Genomic DNA, 26,172 nt, shown 5'->3' with positions numbered 1-26,172 from the left:
TTTCTTGGATCTCTAATGTGATATTATGTGATGAAAACAATTCATGTTTGCGGGGTGCAGGCTTGTGCGGCCGCCACGAGTCCTGAGAGTCGCTGCACCTTCCTACCAAATGTGCCAGACGGCAGGCGTGTCTGTCTGCGTTTCTGCAGCTCATCACGGGAGGGGAAGGCGAACACAGCGTCACCACCGTTTCACTGCCTGGTCCCTGGGGCGGGGAGCCTGGCCTGCTGGCTCCTTGCTGCAGTGCTTGCCACTTGGTCAAAAAGCACCCAGCCCCGCAGGCCCACCTGGGTTTGCTTTGGTCCCTGGGGGCACGGGGAACTTGACCCAGGAAACTTGTCTTCTTCCAGCATCCGTGGAATAAGTAGGGCAAATCGGAGACCCTTCCCAGGTGCAGAAAGAAGGAAGATTCTGCTTTGGTAGGCAAAAAGGGCCTGAAGTGTTTCTTATTTTGAAAAACCGAAGGTTGAATGCAGGTACCTCATGAATAAAAGGTACACGTGGGTCCTGAGAGATCATGTGGTGCATCTGTGCCCCGTGGTGAAGTCGTGTCTGGCCGAGTCCTGGGAAAGCAGCCTTGGTCATCCCTGCACACCCCTGCCCCAAAGCAGGGGCATCACGCACACCTGTGGACGAGTTCTGCTTCTGTGAACTGACCTTGGCTTTGCTGAGAACTGTGTGAAGCTGCTTTTCTGTAGGAGCTGATAGCACCTGTCACCAGTATTATACCCTGACATGGCAAAGTCCCCAAATACCACCCTATTGGTAACACTTTCCATTAGTGTGGCACATCTGTTGGAATTCATGAAAGAACATTTTAATAATGGTACTATTAACTATAGTCCATGGTTTCATTAGGGTTCACTGTGCCATTCAGTCCTATGTTATTGTTTGTTATATTTTTATTCTAGTAACATATATAACCTAAAATTTCCCCTTTTAACCACATTCAAATATATTATTCAGTGCTGTTATGTACTCAATGTTGTGCTACCCTCACCATCATCCATTACCAAAAGTTTCCCATCAACTCAAACAGAAACTTCTAACATTTTTAACATCAACTCCCCACCCCCTACCTCCACACCAGCCCCTGGTAATGTATATTCTAGTTTTTTACTCTGTAAGTTTGATTATTCAACTAATTTCATATCAGTAGATGGCACTATATTTGTCCTTGGTGTCTGGCTTATTTACGCGATGTGGTGTCTTTGGTGCTCATCCACGTTGTTGCACGTATCAGAACTTGATTGTTTTTATGACTGATTGATATTACATTGCGTGCATATCCCACATTTTGTTTATCTGTTCATTGGTTGATGGACGCTTGGGTTGCTCCTATCTTCTGGCAATTGTAAGTAACGCCGCAATGAACAATGGCATACAAATAGCTGTTCAAGAGTTGACTTTCAATTTTGGGGGGAGTATACCTAGAAGTGGGTTTTATGGGAAGAACTGCCAAATTGTTTTCCATAGTGACTGCACCATTTTACATTCCAATAAAAAATGAATGAGTGTTCCTATTTCTCCACATTTCCTCCAACACTTGTAATTTTCTGTTTTTCTTTTTTAATTGTACAATTCTGGTGGGTGTGAAATGGTATCTCATTTTGGTTTTGATTCACATTTCCCTAGTACTTTTCCTCTCATGGTCACAAAATAGACACACTTCCTTCAATTTCACAACTATATCCCAGTTAGGATGCAGGGGAGGGGGAAGAAAAAAGAGGAGGAAAAAAGGAGAAAAGGAAGAAGAGGAGGAAGAGGAAGAGGGGGGAAGAATTAGGAAAAGGAGAGAAAGAAAGATGAAGAAAAGGAAGGAAAGGGCGAAGGGGAAAAGGGGAAGAAGAGAAAGGTGAAATGTCTATTTCAAGAAAATAAAATTTAGAGATACCTAGCAAACCTTGCATATGTCTCAAAATTGAATCTGTGAAAGTGAATGTTTTCATGGGATATCTTGTCATATTAAACAAAATTGTGTATTTTTTAGCAAAAATGAGAAAATAAATATTGAGTAGATAATAAGTAGCCTCCTCAAAAAAATTAATGTCTTATCTTCAAAACCAGCTTTAGAGTAGGCATTCTATTTCCTTTTAGAGACATCAAAACTACAGTTTAAAGGGGTTAATTTATTTTTAAAATTTATTTTTTATTTATTTCTCTCCCCTTCCCCACTCTTCCCTCTGCCCCCCAGCTGTCTGCTCTCTGTGTCCATTTGCTGTGTGTTCCTCTGTGTCCACTTATATTCTTGTTAGCAGCATCGGGATTCTTGTCTCTTTTTGTTGCATCGTCTTGCTGCATCAGCTCTCGGTGTGTGTGGTGCCACTCCTCGCACTGGGCAGCTCTCCTTACGGGGCGCACTCCTTGCACATGGGGCTCCCCTATGTGGGGGACACCTCTGCATGGCACAGCACTCCTTGCGTGCATCAGCACTGTGCATGGGCCGCCTCACCACATGGTTAGGAGGCCCTGGGTTTGAACTCTGTACCTCCCATGTGGTAGGCGGGTGCTCTATCTGTTGAGCCAAATCTGCTTCCCTAAAGGGGCTAATTTAGGTCCCAAGGCCGCATGGCTCCTGCGTGTTGGAGCTAACATTGAGCTCCAGGCTCTTTGGCACCATCCTCTTGTTGCTGATGATCATATACAAAAGCTAGTGACCCTAAATTCCTCTTAATTAATTCCATCAACTAACAAGGACTTTTTGAGCACAACTTTGGGCAAAATATTATACTATTAATAGATACTATGGATGTGTATATTTGATTCTCCTTGCCATTAAGGATTTTAGACTCCAGTACGCATGGTATGACATAAAATGACATGAAAAGACATCTGGTAGGGAAGTGGATTTGGCCCAACTGATAGAGCGTTCACCTACCACATGGGAGGTCCAAGGTTCAAACCCTGGGCTTCCTGACCCGTGTGGAGCTGGCCCATGCACAGTGCTGATGCACACAAGGAGTGCCCTGCCATGCAGGGGTGTCCCCTGCGTAGGGGAGCCCCACACGCAAGGAGTGTGCCTCATAAGGAGAGCCGCCCAATGCGAAAAAAGCAGCCTGCCCAGGAATGGCGCCGCACACAAGAAGAACTGATGTAGTAAGATGACACAACAAAAAGAGATTCCAGGTGCAGCTGACAGGAATACAAGCGGATACAGAAGAACACACAGTGAATGGACACAGAGAGCAGACAACTGGGGGGCGGGAGAGGGAAGAGGAGAGAAATAAATAAAAAATAAATCTTTAAAAAAAAAAGACAACTGGTAAATTAATTACCCAAGAAGCCCACGTTATCAGCGTCCAGAGAAAGAGCGCTTGGGGAGGTCTGGTTTGATCTGTGCATAGCAGGTCTACGTAGAAGAAGGGAGTATGGTTTAGGTGGCAAAAAATTGTCGGTGTCTTGGAAGAAATGGTGAAACGTCCTTTCTTAGGACAAAATGTGAAAAATAATACTGAGTAGATTAATTATAATTTTAATGCATACTGACACAAATGCAGACAAATTATTTTAATAAGCAGGTGTTGGTAGTGTCTCACATAGGAAGGTGGATGAATGTGAATTTATAGCCATCTCATCTCATTAACAACTTGAAAACTGGTTGGTAAGTTAGGAGTACAGACCCCAAGGGCAGCGGTGCGCTCCCCGTGGTGACACGTCATTCTGGAGGCTCTGACGCTTGGTGGACCAAGCTTGAGTCCATCAGCCTCCGAGCTGCTGACGCGCCCAGCGCTGTTTGAGTAGTGGGCAATTTCCGTCCGTTACTGTTGTTGCTGTCTCGTAACTGCTGCTCTGTTAGACTGCTGGTGTGGCCGTAGTTGGCTGGCTCCGAGCTGCCCACGAGCCAGAAGTCCCAGACCTGTGGGCGGTCCAGGCCAGCCCCGTGCAGTGGGTACTCAAACCCTGCCCTAGAGACGTGCTAATCCCTCGCCACCCACCAGTGCAATCCAGTGCCTGCAGCTCCTGCTGCTCCTACCTGATGCAAGAGCTGCACAGGGCTGGAAGGAAAATTCCCATTTTACTTCCCTGCCGTGTTAGGCAGCTTTCCAGCGTCTGACCCACTTGTGTGGCGCCTGTATGTTTGGAGGAGGACCACGTGCTTGTTTGCTTGGATGTCCTCCCACAACGCCTTGTCTACTTCCTGATGAACTGGAGGCTGCGCTGAGAACCCCTGAAGCAGGAGGTGCAGGAGAAGAGAGGTGTGAGAGGAGAAGCTGCAGAAGGCAAATCCCGGGGTGGCTGACGAGTGGACGCAGGCACTGGTACAGTGGGAGAGGCGGCCTTCCCTGGACGCCGCTGTGTTTCTCAGCTCACTCACGGCCCGACTGTGCCGTGCGCTGCTGCCTGAGAGGAACCCTTCATCTGACCCCAGGAACGTGTGCTTGGCACAACGGCTCCGCTTGAAAGCTCTGGAGCAGGAGACTCTCGTTTCTGAAACCACCACCTCTGCATGGCACTTCCCTTTTCCAGCTCCTCATGGGACATGGGACCTACAGGCAGGTTCTCACACTCCTTGCCAGTGCTCAGAAGATGGGGTTCTTTAAAAAGTTAAGTTAGCCAAAACTCACATGCGTATTCAGTCGGCAAAGGCATTTGGAAGCTGAATGCTCTCCCCACCACCAATGGACCTTTTTTTTTTCCCCTCTATTATTTTTTTAAATATTATATTCAAAAAAATATAAGAGGTCCCCATATACCCCCTACGCCCTTCACCCCCCTCCTCCCACATCAACAACCTCTTCCATCATCGTGGCACATTCGTTGTACCTGGTGAATACATTCTGGAGCACTGCTGCACCACATGGATAGTGGTTTACATTGTAGTTTACACTCTCCCCCAGTCCACCCAGTGGGCCATGGCAGGACATACAATGTCCAGCATCTGTCCCTGCAGCACCACCCAGGACACCATCCTACTATGGAACTATTGTGATTAGTAATGAAAGAAATTGTAGCATTGATGTGGAGAAAGTGGCCACAGTAGCTGCTGAGGGCAGGAAGAGGGAAGAAGAGACATGATGTGGGGGCATTTTCAGGGCCAATACACCTTTTTAAATGTCCTTGGCATTCCTTGGAGGGGTAGGAGGGGAGAGGCTTCCTGCCTGTGTCACCAGTATACACGCTCTTCTGCCCTGTGCTCTGGCCTCACGTTTCGGCTCCACCTGCAGCGCTTCCCCTTGTCCGCCCCACACTGGGCTGGACTTCCTGGCTTGCTCTCAGAGCCATGGCTCATATATATAAATGCCATGAAGTCAGAGCTTGGGGAGGGGGAGAGAAACTAGAATTCCTGCCTGTCTGGGTTGGCATCATTTTTCCTTTTTTACTGGGAAAGCAGCAGATTGCTCTGCCTCAAAGGAGCAGAGGGTGTCAGGGGGGCAGCTTGCTAGCACTCGGCAGAGGGGGGCAGCTTGCGAGCACTCGGCAGCATCTGCACGCCTCTGCCCACCTGGCACAGGGGAGACCCCACTTCCCAGCCTCCTACAGGACCTTGTCACTAGTTGTAGCCAATGAAACACATGGAGAAGTGACGTGCGTGCTTCTAGTCTTCATCACCATAGAGCTTGTGTGAGCTTTCTCATTTCTTTTCTCCCTGTTAGAGCAACATAGAGGGTCACACGTTGATAAAGATGCAGACTAGATCCCTGAGATGCTCTGATGCTCCTAAACTTTGTATAAGTGAGAAGTAAGATTCTGTTAAGTCATTGAGGTTTGGGGGTTTATTTGTTACCCATTTGTAACCCATTCTGATTAATTCTGAAGCCATTAGCAAATAATTTCCCAAGGGAGGTGTCCAATGAATCCTACTATGTTTCTTGGGTGTGTAGCCAGTAAGATCGAAATGAAGTTTATCTTTTGGTAACTTACTGGTAGAAGATGCTAGAAAGTTATTCTAGGTAAGGGAGATAGCCCAGAATTGAATTGCTTATAAGAGAAAAGAACTGACTTGGAGAAAAAGGGAAGAATTAACCAGAAGTTCTGGCTGAGAAAGTTCCCATATAAGGAAAAGAAAAGGACTCACACTTACAGATCCACAAGCCATACAACTAGAAGAGGAAGAATGACTAGAATCCACACAACATTTAATAGCAAAGGGGATCCACATTAAGAGAAAGGAGGAAGAGAGGCTAAATGCAAAACTGCATAGCACGTTCATGAAAACATACTCGATTCCGTTGAAAAGGATTGCTTCAGAGTCCTTGGTTCTCCTTGGACTTTTTATTAGATACTCAGTAAACCAGGTCACAGGGTGCAAGAAAGAGTGAGAGGAGAAAAGACAGTAAAGAGGTGCACCCAACATGTCCTTCAACATAGAGTTCTGGTCAGTTACAGTCCCTAGGACTGGGTGATACATTTCGTAAAGAACTAAGACTCATTAGCCTGTTTAGAATAACAGTATCCAGAAGTGATAGCTGGAAAGGCTTTCTGAGGTCATCTGCCAGAACTTTTATTCTGCAGAAGAAGAGAAAAGAATCAGGAGATGATAAATATGGGTCAAATAATGATTACTTTCATTTTTGGACCTTCAAAATGGGTGATATATGAGACCTCAGAGGCTGAGGTAAAAGTTAACTGTTGTACAGAAAACTATTCTAGTGCTTAACTCCAGGGCCACCAAATAGGCTTATGGTAATGACTTTGGCTCAGCCTGTAGAAGTATGAATGATTTACTAAAAAATCTGCAATAACGTAATTTATATATGATGACAATGAAAGGAACCAAAGAATCTCAAGGAATAAATATTTTATCTTATGAATTAAGCATGTGAAGTCCATCCATGCATGTTAATTAGAATCCTGAGGTTAAATTCCTATGTGTTATGAAGTCAGTTTATGCTAAAAATCAAGTAGATAAAGACTTAGTGATGCAGGGTTTGTATTTTAATTTCCCACTCCAAATGTGAGCGAGCGCACTGGTCACAGTAAACAGGCAGCTCTGTTATCCCTTATCTTCTTAAGAGCAGACAAGTGTTATGTCCTCCAATGACAAGCAGTGATACACAAAAGTCAAAGCCTTTTCTTGTTGCATCAGTTTAAAGGAACATTAGCTGGGCATCATCAGCCTGGAAATATTGGGTAACAGATTTCCCCATAACATGAAGTTCCATGAGTACAGGTATGGGAGGCAGAATAATGGCTCCTCAAAGAAATCCACGTCCAGCTCCTGGTCGACCAAGATGGAGGTGCAAGACACTCCAGGGTGCCATTCCCACACACTATCTTTGAACAACTAGAAAAGCTGGCCAAGTCATCTTTCTCAAAACTCTGAAAAACAGGTAAAGGGTTGCAGTAACTGGGTGAGGGTCAGAGCGAGAACACCCTGCTTTCAAAATGTAGGAGAAGCTCAGGGCCCCTTGCTGGCCCCTCCCGCAGCCCCTCCCTGGCTCAGCAAGGGGCTGGCCCGTGCTCCCGCCGTGGGTCCTCAGCCCCTTTCCAGAGAGCAGAGTAATCCCCCACACACACTGGGTGCCTGTAGGTGGCACCAGCCTGCGTGTTGTAGCCTGAAAGACTAATGGGGTACTCATCTCTGACTGGCCTTCGGAGAACTTGCCCTACAGGCAGAAGAAGCTTGCAGACAGCTAAAGGAGTCCCTCAACCAGCAGCCCAGGGCACCATCAACCATGACTAAACTGAGAAATACAACAGCAGCCCCAGGCAAAGGACTGCCAGTTTAAGACATACCATCCCAGGGAGGGCAGTAGGTGAATCTACTTCATAGGCAAGAGAGGGAGCATTCAGATTCCTGTAAACAGGAAAATTACTAAATCCACCAGTGAATGCAAGCCCAGGACATTACACAGGCTCAGAGACTTCATTTCAGTTTTGCCTCAAGCTGATCTTCTTGACAGGAATGCTAATTCTGAAGGTGAGCACTAGCCAACGTGCAACAAATTTGCAAAGACTGTGAATGGTGTTTTTTGCATTAATTTGTTTGTTTTTGTTAGCTCCTGGTACTCAAGGAAACCTCTGTCCTATTACTAGCTGGAAGGACACACAAGGAACAGAAAGCCCAGGGACTAAAATGTACAGTGTTCAACAAATATTAGGAGACGAAGAAAGAAAGAGCAGTGGTAACTCAATCAAAGGAACAAGGTAGAAATTCAGAAAGCATTAATGAAGAAGACCAGACTTTGGAAAACAAGAAAAAGGCTTAAAAAAAAAAAAAAAAAGATCTTTAGTATACTCAAGGAGACAAAGGAAAACATGAAGAAAGAACCTCAAGAATGTCAGGACAATGATGAATGAACAGTAAGAGACTCAGAATAAGGAGATGGAAATTTTAAAAAGGAACCAAACAGAAATAATGTTGAAGAACACAATTACTGAAATAAAAATTCCCTTGATGGTTTCAACAGAATATTAGAGCTGCCAGAAGAAAGAATCAGTTATCACAAAGCAGAACTACTGAAATGATTCAGCCCGAGGAGCAGAAAGAAAAAAGAAATAAAAAGAATGAACAGAGCCCAAGAGACCTGTGGGACATCATCAAGTCAACCAAGGTATGTATTATGGGAGTATGAGAAAAAGAAGAGAGAATGTATGCATACATTTTGAAGTTAATTTGCTAGCAAAATAAATGTGATTGTTGTATATTTAGGATGTTACTTTAATTCCCATGGTAACCATGTAGAAAATATATGAAGAGTATATACATCACCCTAATACCAAACACAGATAAAGATACTATTGTAGATGTCAAGAGAGGTTCAATTATTTGCATATGAAAAGGTTAGGACTCAGTAATAATTTTGGGAAGGAAAAAGGAATTTATTTATGGCCAGCCAGACTCAGGAGCTTTCTGTTCAAAACCTGAGACCTGAATAAGACTTCAAGTTCCTTTTATACAGAGGAAGAGTTAAATGGTCCTTTGTCTCAGTGCTCAATAATCTTGAATTAACACATATCCCCCACATTCTAGGTAAGCTTTTAAAATGAGCTTTGTACATTCCAGTTAAGCTTTTTAACACATTTGGTTTGCATTTTCCCTGAATATTTAAAGTTTATAGAGTTTGCATTGCTAAACTGTTCTTCCTGGACTGAAGTTGTTGCCATGGTTACCAAGGGCAGGGCTGCAGTTCTCACTGTCCCACACACACACAGCTCAGGACACTTATAGCTCAGGTTGTCTACGAAGAGACGAACAGCCTTCCACCCATAGCCTACATCAATACCATAAGAAAAGAAAATTCAGACCAGTATCCCTTATGAATATAGATGTGAAAAAACTCAACAAGATACTAGTAAACCAAATCCACCTGCACATTAAAAGAATTATACACCATGAGCCAGTGGAATTTATCCAGGGTATGCAAGGGTGATTCAACATAAGAAAATCAATTAATGTAATACATTATATTAATAGAATGAAGGAAAAAACCACACAATCATCTCAATTGATCCAGAAAAGGCATCTGATAAAATTCAGCTCAACTTCTTGATGAAAATGCTTAGGCAACTGGGAATAGAAGGAAACTTCCTCAACACAATAAAGGACATATATGAAAAACCCACAGTTAACATCATATGCAATGTCGAAAAACTGAAGGCTTCCCCTCTAAGAGCAGGAACAAGAAAAGGATGCCATTGTCACCATTGGACTGGAAGTTCTTGCCAGAGCAGTTAGACAAGAAAAAAAAAATTAAATGCATCCAAATTGGAAAGGAAGAAGTGAAACTTTCCCTGTTTGCAGATGACATGATATCATTGAGAGAAAATCCTGAAAATTCTACAACAAAGCTCCTAGAGCTAATAAATGAATTCAGCAAAGGGTACAAGATCAGCAAGCAAAAATCAGTAGTGTTTCTTTCTATACAATAATAATGAACATTTTGAAAGGGAAGTCAAGAAAAATAATATAATAGAAAATAATAAATGGAAATATATGGAAAATAATACTTCTACCCACAGATTTAAAGGCAAAAGAACCTTATTTTAGAGCCATGTCTGGCTGCTGGTGATGTCTGTCTCCGTGAACTTGAACTGATTGAAGTCTGCGTCATTAACTTGGTACTTTGCAATCTTCTTACTGTTTATGCATCTTGACATTTCACCCATGGATGCATCACATCCCCATTAGGACTTCCCATTCTTTGAGAAAAGGAACTGTCACTTATGCTTGAAACTCTATAGCACCTGGCACAGTACTGCAGACCATGCATTCAGCCGATGGCAGAGGTGGTCCATTGGCATGCTTGCTGTGCCCCCTCCTAGAGCTTCCTGGTGTAACCACAAGGAGGCAGTGTGTCCTCCAGGCCAAGCCACTGCCTCCACATTCTGCAAGGGACTGCTGATCTGCTTCATCCAAGCTGCTCACCAGTTAACTCTACTAGTTACTCCACTCCAGAGCTAATTAGGTCTGCTCTAGAAGGTGAATGGGTCTTTGACTCAGGCCTTGACACAACCAACTCTGGTGCTCGTCGATCAGTACTAGTCCATGCTTCGTAATGAGCTATCGGGTGCAAGCAGTACACTGCAGGAAAAATCCGATAATATTAACACAGAGACCATTAGCTACACCGTGGGCCTGCCGTACCCGCTCCTCCTTCTAAATGAAGTTACTTAAAAGATATATAACCAGGTAGTTTTAGGCAGTTTCCATGTTCTGATGTGTATTTTGCTCATTGCCCCCAATGTCTCTATGTGGCCTGCTGGCCTGCAGCAATTTATGGGACAGTCACTTTCTTTATCTCAGAGTTTATGCTGAAATTCTACACTTAACAAAGAATATCATCATGGGCGTTACGTAGCCGAAGCAGTCCATGCTCAAATAGGTTTGTAAAATGTCTTGATAAGTGTGTTTCTTTACTGGAGAATTACTTGAAGCCTCGAAGGACTCCCAATGGCCTTCCAAGAGGATGTGACATGATGGGACATTTCCCAGACATATTTTACTGCAGAATTCTTTACTGCATGTTCCTTGTGACTGGTGCTCTGTTTACAGAATTACCAGTCTTTCTATCTGCAGTTGTTCAAAGTTTAGTTTTTATCTTAAGGAGCATTTTTTTTTGGTCCTAAATACACAGATTTCAGCAGTAGCATTAATTTTGATCTAGTCCCAAATTCAGACGTACTTGTGTGATTTTCTAATGCCACCTGCAAAATGCTATAACCCACGAGCTGCCTGTGAGTGCCGTCTGCAGGCTAGTTGGGTCAGCTCAGGTCAGAGGCATTTTATAGAACATCCTGGGTTTAGGAGGAAAGAATTCTCTGCCTGAAATGCCGCACAGATGACCCCACCGCTCGGTTTCCTGGCATCCTCTGTAAAGCCGGTGCTGCTGGACACCTGTGATGAAGTGGCGTCTCACAATGCATCTTTGTTTTACCATGATCATCACACACACACATTTCATTTCATTCTTTCTTATCCATGACTGTGGAGGGAATCAGTGTTAGATAATCGAAACAGTCCTTTTTTTTTTCATCTGTAATGCCCTAGGCTTGTTGATTCAGCAAATTTAGCATCTACATTGCACTTCGCTTCTTTTCATATTAAAATTACTTTGCCCTTTCTAAGGGCAATTGGCAGAAGAGAGAGGCCGCCCAATCATCAGGTCAATTCAAATGACTGTCCTATCTTTGGGCTCCTGATTGAAAGAGCAGCAGGGTCTCTGGGGTGGGGATCCGGATCCACAGAGGGGAACTGGCGCGTTTCTGTCATAAGCAGTTTAAGCTTATGGAAAGCAGAGGCATAACTGGTAATTTATTAAATGTACCCTCATCACGCTCATATGCCTCATCACTAGCTTATAGAATCTGATAGTGCAAAACCAAGCAGGTTCAACGAGGCAAGATTCTCCAAGGTAACATCTTATGAGGGTGGTTTTTACAGTAGTTTTTACCCATGGAATGCTTTTTTCAAGCAAGATCTTATGAGGAATTCCAGCATCTAAAAATCAGAGTGGGTCAAGGGTGAAAGCACCTGGGGGTCCACCAAGGTCTCGAGGGGCGGCGTGGAGCAACATTGTCTATCTGCTTGGGGCAGTGCGCATCAGGCATGCTGTTTGGTCCACTTCCTTTAGGACCACTTTACTTACAATGCTGACAGGTTTCCCAGTTAAGGATTTCAGTAAGAACGGTGATAATGCTTATCAAGCACTTAGCAGTGGTAAGCGTTTTACTCTGCACTTTATATGGATTATCTCATTTAATATTCACAGCGAATGTAGGGGATAATGTAAAGTCCCCAAGCCTACCATCATTTCTGTTACCAATTGCAGAGTTTGGGGGTCCCCAAGAACACCTCAGTTTCAATAATTTGCTAGTCCTCATGAAACTCACTGAAGACTGTTAGCATTTGCAGCTATGGTTTATTAGAGTGAAAGGCACCAGTTAAAATCAGCCAAGGGAAGAGGGACATGGGACAGAGTTCAGGAGGAGTCAAAATATCCAGCTTCCTACCGTCCTCAGCCAGTGACACTTGGACAGAAGGCACTTCTCCCAGTAAGTGTGTGTGACAGCATGCAAGGGGTATTGCCAACCAGTGCGTCTTGCCCAAGCTTGGTGTCCTGAGTTCTAAGTGGGGCTGAGCCACGTAGACGTGGCTGATGGTCCACATGGCTGAGCGTGGGCCCCAGCCCCTCCAAGGAGTGGATGCTGTGTGGGGTGAAGGAAGCCCTCACCATAGAGCCCGCTGCTGGACCATCTACCCTGTGGAGTGGCTCCCCGCTCCGGGGAAGCAAAGACTGTGTGTCAGGCAGGCCATTCCAAGGATGTACCTTGGCCATACCTCCCATGAGCTGAGGGCAAAGGCAGACCTGTCTTGGGGCAGGGCTAAATTCTTTAAGACGCAGGTAGCTAATATAATTACTTTTCCATTTTACAGATCAGGAAGCCAAGGCTTAAGGACGGTAAGTAAACATTTGTAATTGGTGAAGTTGGACCTTGAATCCGGGAAGGTTCCAGAGTCTGTATCCTAAACTAGTCCTTACAAAGATATTAATCAAAAAGAATTATCTGTACTTGACTAAATGTTTCATTTAGACATAAATATACATGATATCACATTATAAATCATAGTTATAACACTGCAGCATAATCTTAGCATTCATAAGCTCTTTGCTGGGAGTAGCTAGCAAAATGTCTTTCTCTTGTCCATTTCCTCTGTGGCCAAGGTGATTCCTGGCCCGTTATTTGGATCACTGGAACCAGGTAGCCTGTGTGTCATGCTTAACCAGGTAACCATGCTGACCTGGTAACTCCCCTGTGCCAAAGCTGATGTCCCAAGAGCAGCGAGAATTTGCCCTCTGTGTGTGCAAATGCCCATGCCCAGTCTTTAGTCTTTTTAACTTCATTTCTAATATTCCAGTTATTTCTGTTCTTTGTCAGGGTAAAACTTTCCTCCAATGCAAATGCATTTGGAAATGCTTGGACAAAACATTTTGAAACATTTTCTTTTCAGCACTGCTATAGTTGAAGAGTTTTCCAGTGTACTGTTGGCTCTTCTTGTCATGTAATAATTATGAAAGACTATCACTTTACCCCATGGCCACTCTGGTATCCCGTGCCTCATTCTCTACCACCACCCTCACTGCAGTAACTGTAGCTACCAGCATCATTTGTTACATTCTTTGGGTTTTGCACCAAATGTTAATGCAAGCCATAGTGGCCATATCCTTAGCCAAAATTTGGGACACATGGCCTGTCCAGGAGGATTGTATGTATGAGTACAACAGGATATAATATTTCTTTCCTAGGAAAGCTGAAACCTATGGTCTCCATATGTACAGAATATATTGCCTCTTGCATGTCTGCATATCGATGCATTTTTTGCCACATGGATATGTAACAATAGTCAAGTGATTTGTAGTCTGTCAGGCTTTCCCTTTGGAGAAGATATTTATCATTTCTTTTGTGGTAAGATTACTTTTCAATTTAGTGGCCAGACTTAGAAAATAAGTTATGTATCTTATTTTGATATTTAGTGATTTTTTTCCTTTCTTCCACTTAGGGATGGATCTGTGCTCTGTCTAGGCCAACAATAATAGGCTTTGTTATTCATTTGTTCTGGAAATGTCTGTGGAGGAGGTTGCTTGGTGGGGAATCAATGTGGGGAATGATTTCAGAGTAAGGGTACGGGAGGAAATTCAGAAAATGGTTGAAAGTTTATGAAGTTCTTTCTCTGGGGTCAATGACCGTGTGTACTTTGAAAGGCAGAATAAGTGATGAATGAATGCAGGACACGGAAATGGCAGGAAAATGGAAAATATAATATGTGGATGGTATTTTTTTCCTTCCAGTTTTCCCCCTGTCTGCCTGCTCCCAGGTGGCTAATGGAGCAAATAAATAAACAGGTGGCATTATTCTTAGTGGAGCTAACTGTGTTGCTATGGGGAGTGTCCATTAAATGTGCTTCAGGAGAGATAATAAACATAGTGATCATTTATTATGAAAAATCCTGGAAGCACTGAATAACAACGTCCTAGTAGGCAGATACAACCTCAAAGGAAGCAAGAGATGATATAGTTAATTGAAATAAGAGCAACAAGAAGCCCCTACAAGGAGAAATGATCCCTTCCTAGCAGGTTAAGTAAATGGGCGTGCTGCCCTGGTTACAGGTGATACAGGATGTGAGGAGCTGCTGCGACTCAGCCTCACCCCCCGCCTTGACCTTGAGTTGGACCTGAAATCCCCATGTGGGGATAGAAGGCAGGGATGTCCTTGGGAAGGCCCAGTAATGTTCTCTAGTTAGTCTTAAACCAGTTGTAAATTCCATTTTACATCCCAAATGCTCTAGCTTTGATAAGCAGAATTAGTTCGTATTCTCTCTCCAATGGGCCACACAGGAAATATTTTCCTCTCTCTCTGTGTAATGAAACAGGCACGATTTTGCTTAAAACTTTTCAGTCATTTTGCCTTACCCTTAGGAAGAGGAAAACAGAATCATCCCTGTGCCCCGCCTGCCCTTGGCCTATTTCTCTGCCACGGTCACCGAGACCTGCAAAGGGCCCGGGCAGGTGTCGTGGCGATTAGGGCCTGGACGCATTCTGACCCTCGGGGCGCTTCCCTGCCTGCGCGGGACAGTTCCTTCCCACTGACCACTCTGCTCATGCAGCACATGGTCAGCCAAGGCCTGGAGCTCCGCAGGTGCGGTCGCACAGTGCTCCGGCATGCTCCGCAGGCTACCTGCCACAACCGGGCGTCCTTTGAACGTCTTTCTTCCTCACTAGGCCAAGTACGTAAGGACAGGGGCACAGCCCTGGTCGCTGTTGCATCTCCACGCTCAGCTCCATGCCTGGGGCGAGTGTGTCACATGGACCGAGTGCATGCCTGGGGTGGAGCGTGGCGCGCAGGCCGTGGGCATCCCCGGGGTGGGGCGTGGCGCGTGGGAAGTGCTCATTGCCTGGATTGGAGCATGGCGCTCAGGCCGTCTTCCTCCCTGGGACGGAGTGGGCTGCGCGGGATGTGCTCCTTGCCTGGGTCTGTCTAGTACTCAGTGCATTTTCTTGAATGATGAACATCCCTGTTTTCAAATGTGCTTCTTTCAGGGGCACACGTGTGCCTGTGCATATGTGTACATTTGTGTGTATGCATTTGCATGTGCATGTGTGTGTGCACGCATGGGCACGCATGGCATGTGTGTAACCCCCATGTGTGTTTGCATAACTCACTGTCCTGGGAAGTTGTGAACAGGACACATTTTTTTGAAGTGGAAATGAATTTTCAGACTTTAGAGAAGATTTGCAGCGTGGCAGCACGTCTCACTGGGGGTCCACCTGCCAGCCGAGGTGGTTCGCCCTGGCGCCACCGTGGTGAGGTGACATGCCCAGCACTGCTGGCCGCACCGCCCTGCCCTTGCTGATCCTTGCTGTCCTTGTCTGGAAATCGGCGATGAGCATCTATCTTGGACGGTGGTGGTGAGTGCAGGGCAAGTGGCCTGGCATCTGTAAGAGATCAGCACCCACGCCAGCGGGCGGTGTGCGCCCAGTGCGGGGGGAGCGGCGTAGGCGCGGGCCCCGTGCCTTCCTGTCCCGGCTCCCCTCCACGAGGCGCCCGTGCCCCAGCCCCTCACCGCCAAGGAGCTGGTGGTGACCCTGCCCGCCGCGGGCTTCCCCGAGCCTCCCGCGCACAGCGCCCTGAGGCTTCCGCGGGCCCTCTAGGGACGGGCGTCACGGGAGACGACGGGACTGTGGGCTCGGCCAAGCTGAATCCCGTGGCCGCGGCTCTTTTCGGTTTGGTGAGTTTTGAGTCTTTTTCCTAATCATAAATAATTTCCCTGTATTATATTTACATGGCACCTGTCAGTTTATGACTGGGCGCTGAGTGCGCGATTTTAGTGGTAAAAGTGTTTTTGTTCTGGAACACTAAAGAAGGGAGGCGGGACCTGCTCGGAAAGTTGAAGTACAGTGCACGGGTCCTTGCGCTGGCTGCGTTCTGCCTCGGCCCCTCCCAGGGGCAAGTGTGGTGGGCTAGCCTCGGCCCCTCCCAGGTACAAGAGCAGCGGGCTAGCCTCAGCCCCCCATTGCCTAGCCCCAGGGACCCCTGATGTGAACTCTCCCCTCCCTGCTCATTTTCCTTACGATTGTGTTCCCTGGGGTTGGGTTGTGCCATCTCAACTCCAGGAAGGAAGGGGCTGTGGTCACCTCTCCAGGAGGGGGCACAGGGCCTCCTTCCTTCAAGGCTGGACGGTCCCTTGGGCAAGGCCTCAGGACGGGGGTGAGTTAGAGGGAGCCACCTGCTCTGCTTCCTTTTTTTTAAGAAGGTACCAGGGATTGAACCCAGGACCTGGTATGTAGGAAGCAGGTGCTTAACCACTGCGCTACTCCCACTTATTTTTGTATTAACAAATCAATTTTATTGATACATATTAATAAAGCATATTAAGTGCATCCAAAGTGTACAATCAATGGTATATGGTACAATCGCACCGCGGTGCATACATCACCTCAATCTTTAGAGCATGTTCATTATTTCTATAATAATAATAAATAAAACTGATATTTTCTTTAAATGGAACATTCTGTCTTCTGGAATCTGGCCCCTGGTGCGGTATCATCTCAGGACTCACAAACCTGGGTGCAGCCCCACAACCTGGGTGCAGCTTAAATGGAACCTCCTGTGGAGAGTGATCCGGGGCTGTCTAAGGCCCTGGAGGGAGCAGGAGGTTTCCCCTGCTTCTGTCACTGTTTCTCCCGCCGCCTGGGGCCTAAATCCCAGCTCCTGTGCCCCGGGAGGGCCGGCCGAGGCCTTGGTCAGCGCGTCCGTCGGTCTTCACCGTCCGTCTCCTCGGTGGCGTCGCTCGCTCGGTCCAGGCCGGGAAGGGGCCCCGGCTTCTCTAAAGGTCCCGCCCGCCGCTCCCGGGCGCCCGCGCCCACAGGCCGCGCCCGCACCCACAGGCCGCGCCCGCACCCACGGCGGCGCCCGCCTTCCCGCCGCCGCGCGCCCCGCGGGCTGCTCCTCCTCCAGGCCCGCTCTCCCGCCCCGGCCTCGCTCGGCCCTGCCGGCTCCCCGTGGGCGGCCGGGGTGGCGGCGCGCCCGGGCTCAGGGCCCTCGTCGGGGTGCTCGGGCCGCGCCCACGCGGGCAGGAGCGTCCGGTGTTAGACACCCACGCAGCGGCTCTGCGTGGCGGGACAGAGGACGGGGGACGAGGGGAGACGGGGACAGAGCGGCGCCCAGGCCTGCGCGCGGGCCCCTGGGTTCCCTCCCTCTGGAGAGGCCCCGTGCTGAAGGGCGGCGCCCCGTGCGGGGACAGCCGGGTGCGGGGACCCGCGGAGCGGCTTTCCAGGAGCCGGGCCTTCCCGCACGCGCTGCGTGAAGCCGCCCTGCCCGCAGCTGCCGCGTCCCCAGGGGACCCCCGAGGAGGCCGTGCCCCGTCGCCAGGGCGCCGTGGGCGTGCGGCCTGCTTCTCCCTGCTCACTCTTCTCGGGGTTCTTCGGGAACGTTCTCCGCCGGCCAGGGGCCCGCGTCCCGGGGGCGCCGCCCTGCAGCCCGGCCTGGGCACTGGGGGCGGCGCGGGCTGCAGCCTCCCCTGCTCCTCGCACCCGCAGCAGGAGGCGGGCCTTCCGTACAACACCGGCCCCCTGCGCGGGTGGCAGAGGTGCCGGCGGGGCTGGAGCGCTGCCCGCGGGCCGAGGAGGGCGCCGACGCCCCCCTGGCGGGGCAGGGACGGCTCCGGCGGGGGCAGGGAAGGGGGGGCGTGCGGGGCTGGAAGGGGCGAGGGGCGGGAGGGGCGGGCTTCGTGGGGCGGGCGGCGGGCATGGCCCTGCCACCGAGGCAGGCGGGAGGCGGGGCCCACGCGCGGGCTTGGCCTCCGGGGCATGGCAGTGCCCGAGGGGGGCTGGCAAGGGGAGGGGGCGTTTGCTCCCTTTTCTTTCTTTTCAGGAAAGAAGACGAGCTCAGGTTTGGTTTGCTCCACGGTAGGGACCAGCGGGCAGCAGAGGGGAGGCGGCAGGTGGCTCGTCTGCGAGGAGGTCGCACAGGTGAGGCGCGGGGCGCAGGTGCAGACAGGGCGGGGCGAGGGTGCGGGAATCTCAGCGAGACTAGTGGGGACAGGGGGTCCGGCGGGCCCGGTCTGGGGACATCGTGGCAGTGTGGGGCGGGGTGAGGGCAGCGGGGCTTCAGGAGCCCGCGGAGGGGGGCAGCAGGGGGAGGGCTTCCGGGCCTCGCTGGCTCCCCGCGGCTCTGGGCTCTCCTCGCAGCCGACCTGCGGGACACCGTGAAACCTCCTGGCAACAACCACCCACTTTCTCTCCCCAGCTGGTAGCCGGGGCCTCTGGGCCTCACGGATGCCGGCCCCGTGCCCGCCCCGAGCTCTCCTGTCGCGTGCTCCACCTTGGCTGCTCCTGCCCTCAGCCACAGAGCGCCCTCCACCCACTTTTAAAGGATGCAGATGGGAGTGGCTCTCCTGCTTCAAGGCCTTCAGGGGCCTGTGCCAACCTGGACACGGTTCAGAATCCTCATCAGGGGTGCACGGCCCACCCTGTCCAGCCCCTTCTGCTCTCTCCCGCGCCGCCTCCCTGTGTCCACCCTACCCAGGCTGCAGCTACCCTGGCTCCTTCCACTCCTGGAGGCTGCTGGGCCTCCCTGCGCCAGGGCGACCGCGGCCTGCTCTGGCACATGTAGCCTGCCCTGAGGACACACGGCCTGCTCTGGCACACGTGGCCTGCTCTGAGGACACAGCCTGCTCTGGCACACACGGCCTGCCCTGATGACATATGACCTGCTCTGGTACACACGGCCTGCTCTGGCACACGTGGCCTGCTCTGGTACACATGGCCTGCCCTGATAACACATGGCCTGTTCTGGCACACACAGCCTGCTCTGGCACACGTGGCCTGCTCCGGCACACACGGCCTGCTCTGGCACACGTGGCCTGCTCTGGTACACACGGCCTGCTCTGGCACACGTGGCCTGCTCTGGCACACGCGGCCTGCTCTGGCACACGCGGCCTACTCTGGCACACGTGGCCTGCTCTGGCACACGTGGCCTTGCCTGCTCTGGCACACACGCCCTCCTCAGTCCAGCAACTTCCTCCATATCCTTCAAGTCCCAGCAGGAATATCATTTTACCAGGGAGGTTTTTCTTTGCCCTCAGATGAGGGCAGGCCCTATGCTAAACTTATAGCACTGTTTTCTTTAGAGCACTTACCATAATTTCTTTATAGAAGGCTTTTGTGTGTAATTATTTGCTTAATGTCTGGTCCTTGCTTGACCATTACATTTATTGAGAGAAGTCATGTTTATTTTACCCCCTGTGCCTGCATGTGGAATGAAAAAGAAAATGCAAGTAGCCAAAATACCGTAGATGAATCAAATGGGACAATGGCTGAAAAACAAGGGGGGATGAGTTCACGTGACCGCTGTTTAGGAGCAGCTTTGGTCACGGGGTGGAGGAAGTCCCCGACTTCACAGGGCTGAGAATTACTGAAGTTCAAGCAAAAATGGAGACAGTGTTTTCTGCTTTTTCTCCCAGAAAACTCACCCTGGCCCGTCATCCTCACAGTGCCTTTTCCAGTCTTGGTGACTCTCATTTCTTGTTAACAGAAACACTGGTATTTGTTCACCACCGAGGCTCAGACTCTCGGACCTCATCATGGCCTTTTTCACCGCTCCTAAATCACTGCAGTATTTTCTTTTTTTAAAAGATTTTTATTTATTTCTCCCCCCCCCCCCCCCCCCCCCGCCATTGTCTGCTCTCTTGTGTCCATTTGCTGTGTGTTTTTCTGTGTCTGCTCGCATTCTCGGCAGCACTGGGAATCTGTGTCTCTTTTTGTTGTGTCATCTTGCTGCGTCAGCTCTCCGTGTGTGGGCGCCACTCCTGGGCATTCTGTGCTTTTTTTGTGCAGGGTGGCTCTCCTTGCAGGGTGCACTCCTTGCACATGGGGCTCTCCTATGTGGGGGCACTCCTTGCATGTGAAGCACTGCACGTGGGCTGGCTCACCGCATATGGGTCAGGAGGCCCTGAGTTTGAACTCTGGACCTCTTGTGTGGTAGGTGGACACTCTTATCAGTTGAGCCACATCTGCTTCCCCGCAATATCTTCTGATTGCCTTCCTGATCACTAATCATCTGCAGTGTGACAAGCTAGGTTTACAGAAACGCTTCTTTCATTCTTTAACTCAGTTGCTCAAAAATCTTCCATGGTAGCCTGAGCCCAGTCTTCATGGCAAGTTAAAATCTGGTTCTCAATTCCTTTCCAGATTTGGTCCCCACTGCCCGATCTGCTTCTGCCCCAGGCCCTGGGCTGAGTTCGGGCAGGAGAGCTGCCTGCCACCCGCCGCTGGGCTTGGTCCCCTGAAGGTCCCACTGTCTCTAAGAAGTTTTCCCAGCCTGCCACAGCCCGCGTTCAAGCAGAAATTGGAGCTGCTTTCAGAGCTGCTGGCGTCCAGGGCTCCGAGACTGAGCGCAGTCCTTGGGGGAACATAGATGACGTTTCCAGGCGCCGGCTCCATGTGAGCCTTGCACAGAGGCCTTGCCATCTAAACCATGACTTTCACACTCAGGAACTGGGTTACAATGCCAGTGACTCTTAACCAAGCAATGGGAAACTGAGTTGCAGAAGGGGGGCTTCCTTCCCTCCAGAGCGGGGACACCCACGGGCCTCGGCCAGCCAGGGTGGGGCACTCAGCCGCTCCAGCCCCTGCTTTCCCTCGTGTCCCCTGAACGCCGAAGGCCGTGGGAGGAGCACATCCAACCAGCCGGCACACTCAACTGCCCAAGCCGGATGGACGCACACGGGCTCCGCCGCTTTCGCCTCCTGGCCTTCACCTGAGTTATTTGGATGAAAGCAAGAGCGGGAAGGTCAGAGTCGAGTCAAGCCGCACCTGTGCTGGGCATGTGCCCGAGCTCTGGGTGGGCGACTGAGAGTCAGTAGCAGTAGAAGGGCTACCCGGCTCAGCAGTCCTCCCTCACAAAAGGTCACTACGTGGTGGTCTTCCTAGCTGGGATGTCGTGGGCTCTCTGGACACCCGGTGAAGGCTGAGCAAGGATCGGGGGCAGCCAAAGGAGGCACCAGGGGTGCCAAGCCAGGGGAAGGGAGGCAGGCCCCGCCCGACCCCGCCACTTAGCAATTCATTTACGCCTAATTTTTCTGTAAACCCAACAAGTGCTCCAGAAAATAAAGCCTGCTACGAAAAAAGTGAATCGCATGTTACAACGTGGATGAACCTCGAAAACACGGTGCAAAGTGAAAGACAAGGTCACGTCTTGTAGGATTCCGTCTACACGAAGCACCCACAGCAGGTAAACCCATAGAAGGCAGGTGAGCCTAGGCTGGGGGACGAGGGGGTGGGGAGCGACTCTTTAACGGGGGTGCAGTTTGCCTTTGGGGTAATGGAAATATCTGAGAGGTGATGGGTGCACAAAATTGAGAAAGTACTAAAGGACACTGACTTGTGCACTTTAAGAGACTAATTTTAGGTTATGTGAATTTCACTTCAATGAAAAAAGTCAATCATTGGTTAAAAAAATAACACATTTACCGTGTGGCTGGGTCGAGCAGTTTCCTCGTCTCCTCCCGCAGCCACATCTGCGGGGCACGTGACCTTATTTGGAAATAGGGTCTTTGAGGATGAGGCCATGCCGGATTAGGGTGGGCCTTAACTCCAAAATGATGGCGTCCTATGAGAAGTGGGAAATCTGGGCGTGAGGACAGGCACAGGCAAGGCGGTGGCTGCGTGATGACAGGTGGAGCCCGGAGTGCCCAGGACGGGGTGGGGGGGGGGGGAGCCACAGGTGCAGTGGGCGCCGGGCGCCTGCTGACACCTTGACTTTTTGTTTTTTAAATTTTTTGTTTTATCTTGTTTTATTGTCTTTTTTTTAAAAGATACGTAGATCACAAGAAATGTTACATTAAAATACATAAGAGGTTTCCACCCCCACCCCCCACTCCTCCCACATCAACACCCTCTTTGGTCATCGTGGCACATGCACTGCATTTGGTGAATACACTTTGGAGCACTGCTGCACTGCATGGATTATAGTTTTTAGCCTCCAGTCTAGGAAGAATACATTACTTTTGTCTTAAGCCACTCGGTTTGCCGTGGCTTGAAAGCCATTTTACCTCTTTGAGGCTGTTTGCTCTTCCCCAAGGAACTACATTTCCCACAGCCAGTGCTGGTGGAGATGGATGCCTGTGGGGAGTGTGTCCTAAACTGTGAAGTGCAGTCCGCACAGAGGCCGAGCTACCCTGTGCGCAGCTCCCGGCCAGGGAGGAAGCAGCACACATTCCTTGGGAAGGGCCGCTCTTCCTGGGGTCCTGTTCCAAGAGATTTGGGGACCGGGAATCCCATGTGGGCTGCTCCGCAGAAGAGGGGCGGCTTGGGGGGGGGGGGCAGAGGCCAGAGGGGCCTCCTTGAGGCTGCACTGGGCTGAGGCACTGGCACATGGACAAGGCCGAGCGGAGCCACTGCCCAGGCATGGGAGGTTTGTGGAAAGACCATGGCCGGTCTTTGGGGAGATGAGGGGGACAGAGGCTGGTGGACAGAGGGGACGAGCTGGGCCCACTGGGCACCTCTACTCGCACCGGCCACCACGTCTAACTGCCGCGCTGCCCGGGAGTGCCTGCGACTGCTTGCCGCCTTCCAGCCTCTCGCGTGGGCCTGTCTCGGCCCACACTAACCTGGGGCCCTGCAGGCTAGGGGGTTCTGGGTGGGCCTGGGGGGCCAAGCAGCCGACACCGCCCGGCATGCCCCGTCCCCTCGGAGGCCTAGGCAGTGGCCTGGGGAGGGGGCTCAGTCGGCAAGCCCATCCAACCTGTGGCTCAGGGTTCGAGCCTGGAGAGCACAGGGCGTGACCAGTCAGGTCCCCAGTGCAGACAGAGGCCACTGAGGCCGCGGGACACAGGATGGCCGTGGGCCTCGGGGGCTGCCGAGATTGGATCCAGCTCCTTCCGGCAAAGCCCTGCAGCCTTGAGGGCCAGCCTGGCAGCAACTTTGGGGGAGCAGCCTCCAGCTCTGGGTGCCCCTTGTGCCGACGGGCCCTGCAGATGCAGCTGGGTGGTGGCCTGCCAGGGTCGGGAGTCACCCCACTGGAGCGTGCTGCTCGAGAGGCCCCCGCCCCATGGCCAGGGTTCCCCCCAGGCCCAAGGGCTGGAGGCAGAGTGACCCCAGTGGAACGCGGTCGTCCTGGGTGAGGCCTCCTGGTCCACTTGCAGAGGACGGGCTGAGCTTCTAGTTCCTCTACGCGGCCTGCCTTTCTTGATGGGCATCTCTTGTTCCTGGGTACTGAAAGGGCCGGATTAAAACCTGATGCAGGGAAGCGGACTTGGCCCAGTGGATAGGGCGTCCGTCTACCACATGGGAGGTCCGCGGTTCAAACCCCGGGCCTCCCTGACCCGTGTGGAGCTGGCCCATGTGCAGTGCTGATGCGTGTGAGGAGTGCCCTGCCACGCAGGGGTGTCCCCCGCGTAGGGGAGCCCCACACGCAAGGAGTGCACCCCATAAGGAGAGCGGCCCAGCGCCAAAGAAAATGCAGCCTGCCCAGGAATGGCGCCACCCACACGGAGAGCTGACACAGCAAGATGACGCAACAAAAAGAAACACAGATTCCCGTGCCACTGACAAGGACAGAAGCGGACAAAGATGACAACACAGCAAATAGACACAGAGAACAGACAACTGGGGTTGGGGGGAAGGGGAGAGAAATTAAAAAAAAAAGAAACTGGATGCAGGTACACACGCCGCTTGTCCCGGCGCTCCACTGAGCGCCCCTCGCCAAGGCTGAGCCAGCAAGCCGGGTCTTCCCGATGTCGCAGCCCTGCACATGCCGCCTCCCGGCCACTTCCTTGGCGCCCATATATTACGTACGTATTTCGTTTTCAGGTTTAGGCTTACACAATGCAAACTCATTGAGCGAACATAAAAATTAGCTTGCAAATTTAGACCATAGAGAAAGCCAAATGGGTTAATAAAAATAATAAAAAAAATCTTCCCAGGGGTTGAGTTAGTCCATTTGGACCGTTTCCTTCTGATATCTCTGGACAGCGATATGCCGATTACTTGTGAAAATGAATTTGGTGTTCTTTTGTTCAAAGTAACTGATAATCAGCGCTCACTCTGTTCCAAGACACTAATGAAAGTATCTTTCTCCCACTCCCCAGGGTTCCCGTCGGCCGCCCAGGGTCCAGCGGGGGCTCTCCTGGAGAAGTGACAAGCAGTTCTAGCTGCTGGCACCTCCCCGGCAGGTCTCAGTCTGGGGAGTGCAGAGGGGTGAGGCCCCCAGGTGCCCGGACCTTTATTTTGCCAGCTGTGTTCTGGCTCCATCGGGTGAGCCGGAGTCCCTGGGCCCTCGCCCTCTGCCCCCCACCCCAGGCTGGGTGCTGCTCCTGCCACGTGCCAGCCACACTTCCTTGCACAAATCCACGGCCAGGCCCTCCCCGCAGTTTCCTCGTGAGCAGCGAGCGGGCAGGGCCCCCCACGGCTCCTGGGAGGATTCTTCAGAAGGTGCAAGCAGGGAACTTCTGGCCCCACAAGGCTGCTTTTTTGGAGAACTTCTGCACTGCAGGTTCTTCAGCTGAAGGCAGAAGGAGCTTACGGCCACCTCGGAAGTGACTCTTTCCCGTTAGGACAGGGAGCTTTCAGTGTGCCCTTGACCTAAAGAGAAGCCTTTAGAGCAGCCTCTTCTTAAAATAGTCTGCAGAGGTGCAAGACTCACTGCTCTAGGGCTTTCAGCAGCAGCCAGCCCTCGAACAGGGCCTCTGCCGGGCTTTCCATTACCGGGACTCAGCTCGGCTTTTCCTTTGCTCCTTAGTTTCAGCACTGGAAGTTTCCGTGAGTCCTGTGCCCACTCCTTCTCCTTCACAGCAGTTTTCCAGTGAAAATGGGAAAGCTAAATGCTTTCAACTGTTTTGCTTTGGGAAATTGGTCCTACCTGGTTAAGAAGTGGCTGGCTCCGTGTCAAGCCTTTTTAGTGCATTGTTTGGATTGAGCTAATGACTAGATCTCCCAGACCAAGATCCAAAATAAGTGCCCGTTTCACATAGATTGATTGATGGCCATTTAGTCAGTTTCTGACCAGGGGGGCAAGTAATGGAACTCAGTTCCCAGGTGTGCAGTAAAGAGCACAGTAACTATCCAGTGTGAGATTTGTATCTTTTCCTATAAAAATGCATTTGAATTTACAACACCTGCTATTATTCTATCCAGCTGGCCTCCTAACTCAAATTCCACTTTTAACGAGGCAATAAAAGAATCTGAATCAGGTGGGTAGTTCATTATATTATGTAAGTATGAAGGCCCTTTTGAAGGATATAAAGGGGCCATAAAAATGTATTAAAATTCAAAAGGTTTAGATGGGTTTTCTTGTTATTTAAATGCAATAAATGGTCGACTGAAGTCATAGTTTTTTTGAACTAAACATTTCCTCTCATATGAGTGCCTCCCTTTCTTATATATTTTAAAATCACAGTATTAATTAAACATTTTAGAAAACAAAAATAAAGACTGAATACTTACAGAAATGTGTGTGTGTGTATTTTGGGCAAGTATACTAGCAGAACATTGTTCTTGCAGGAACTGGAAGAACCTATAGCAACAATGCGCTTACATTCGGGGCCTTAGACCCTTTAATCAGGTTACTTTTGATTGACCTGGAGGCTGGAGAAAAAAATACTGAGGAATCGCTCATTTGGTACAGGTACCAGGAAATCCCTCTCTCCTTCCTGCCACTCTCCTTGTCCTCTCACTTCCCCGTCTCGTTCTGTTTCCTCTCTCCCCATTTATAACTACCTTTGACAAATCTGCA

The 26,172-nt window shown here is 50.1% G+C and overlaps 1 long non-coding RNA gene across 1 annotated transcript; it reads left to right on the top strand.

Moving 5' to 3' along the window:
• Nucleotides 1-20,630: 20,630 nt before the first annotated feature.
• LOC111766139 (uncharacterized) lies at nt 20,631-25,763 on the top strand. The gene is made up of 2 exons (XR_002798267.3): nt 20,631-21,672; nt 24,530-25,763. It is a non-coding gene; the product is annotated as an uncharacterized lncRNA (long non-coding RNA).
• Nucleotides 25,764-26,172: the final 409 nt, after the last annotated feature.

The sequence above is a fragment of the Dasypus novemcinctus genome, chromosome 16, assembly GCF_030445035.2.
Source record: "Dasypus novemcinctus isolate mDasNov1 chromosome 16, mDasNov1.1.hap2, whole genome shotgun sequence".
NCBI lineage: Eukaryota > Metazoa > Chordata > Mammalia > Cingulata > Dasypodidae > Dasypus > Dasypus novemcinctus.
The sequence above is the reverse complement of the archived record's forward strand: the minus strand, read 5'-3'. Positions and strand labels throughout refer to the sequence as shown.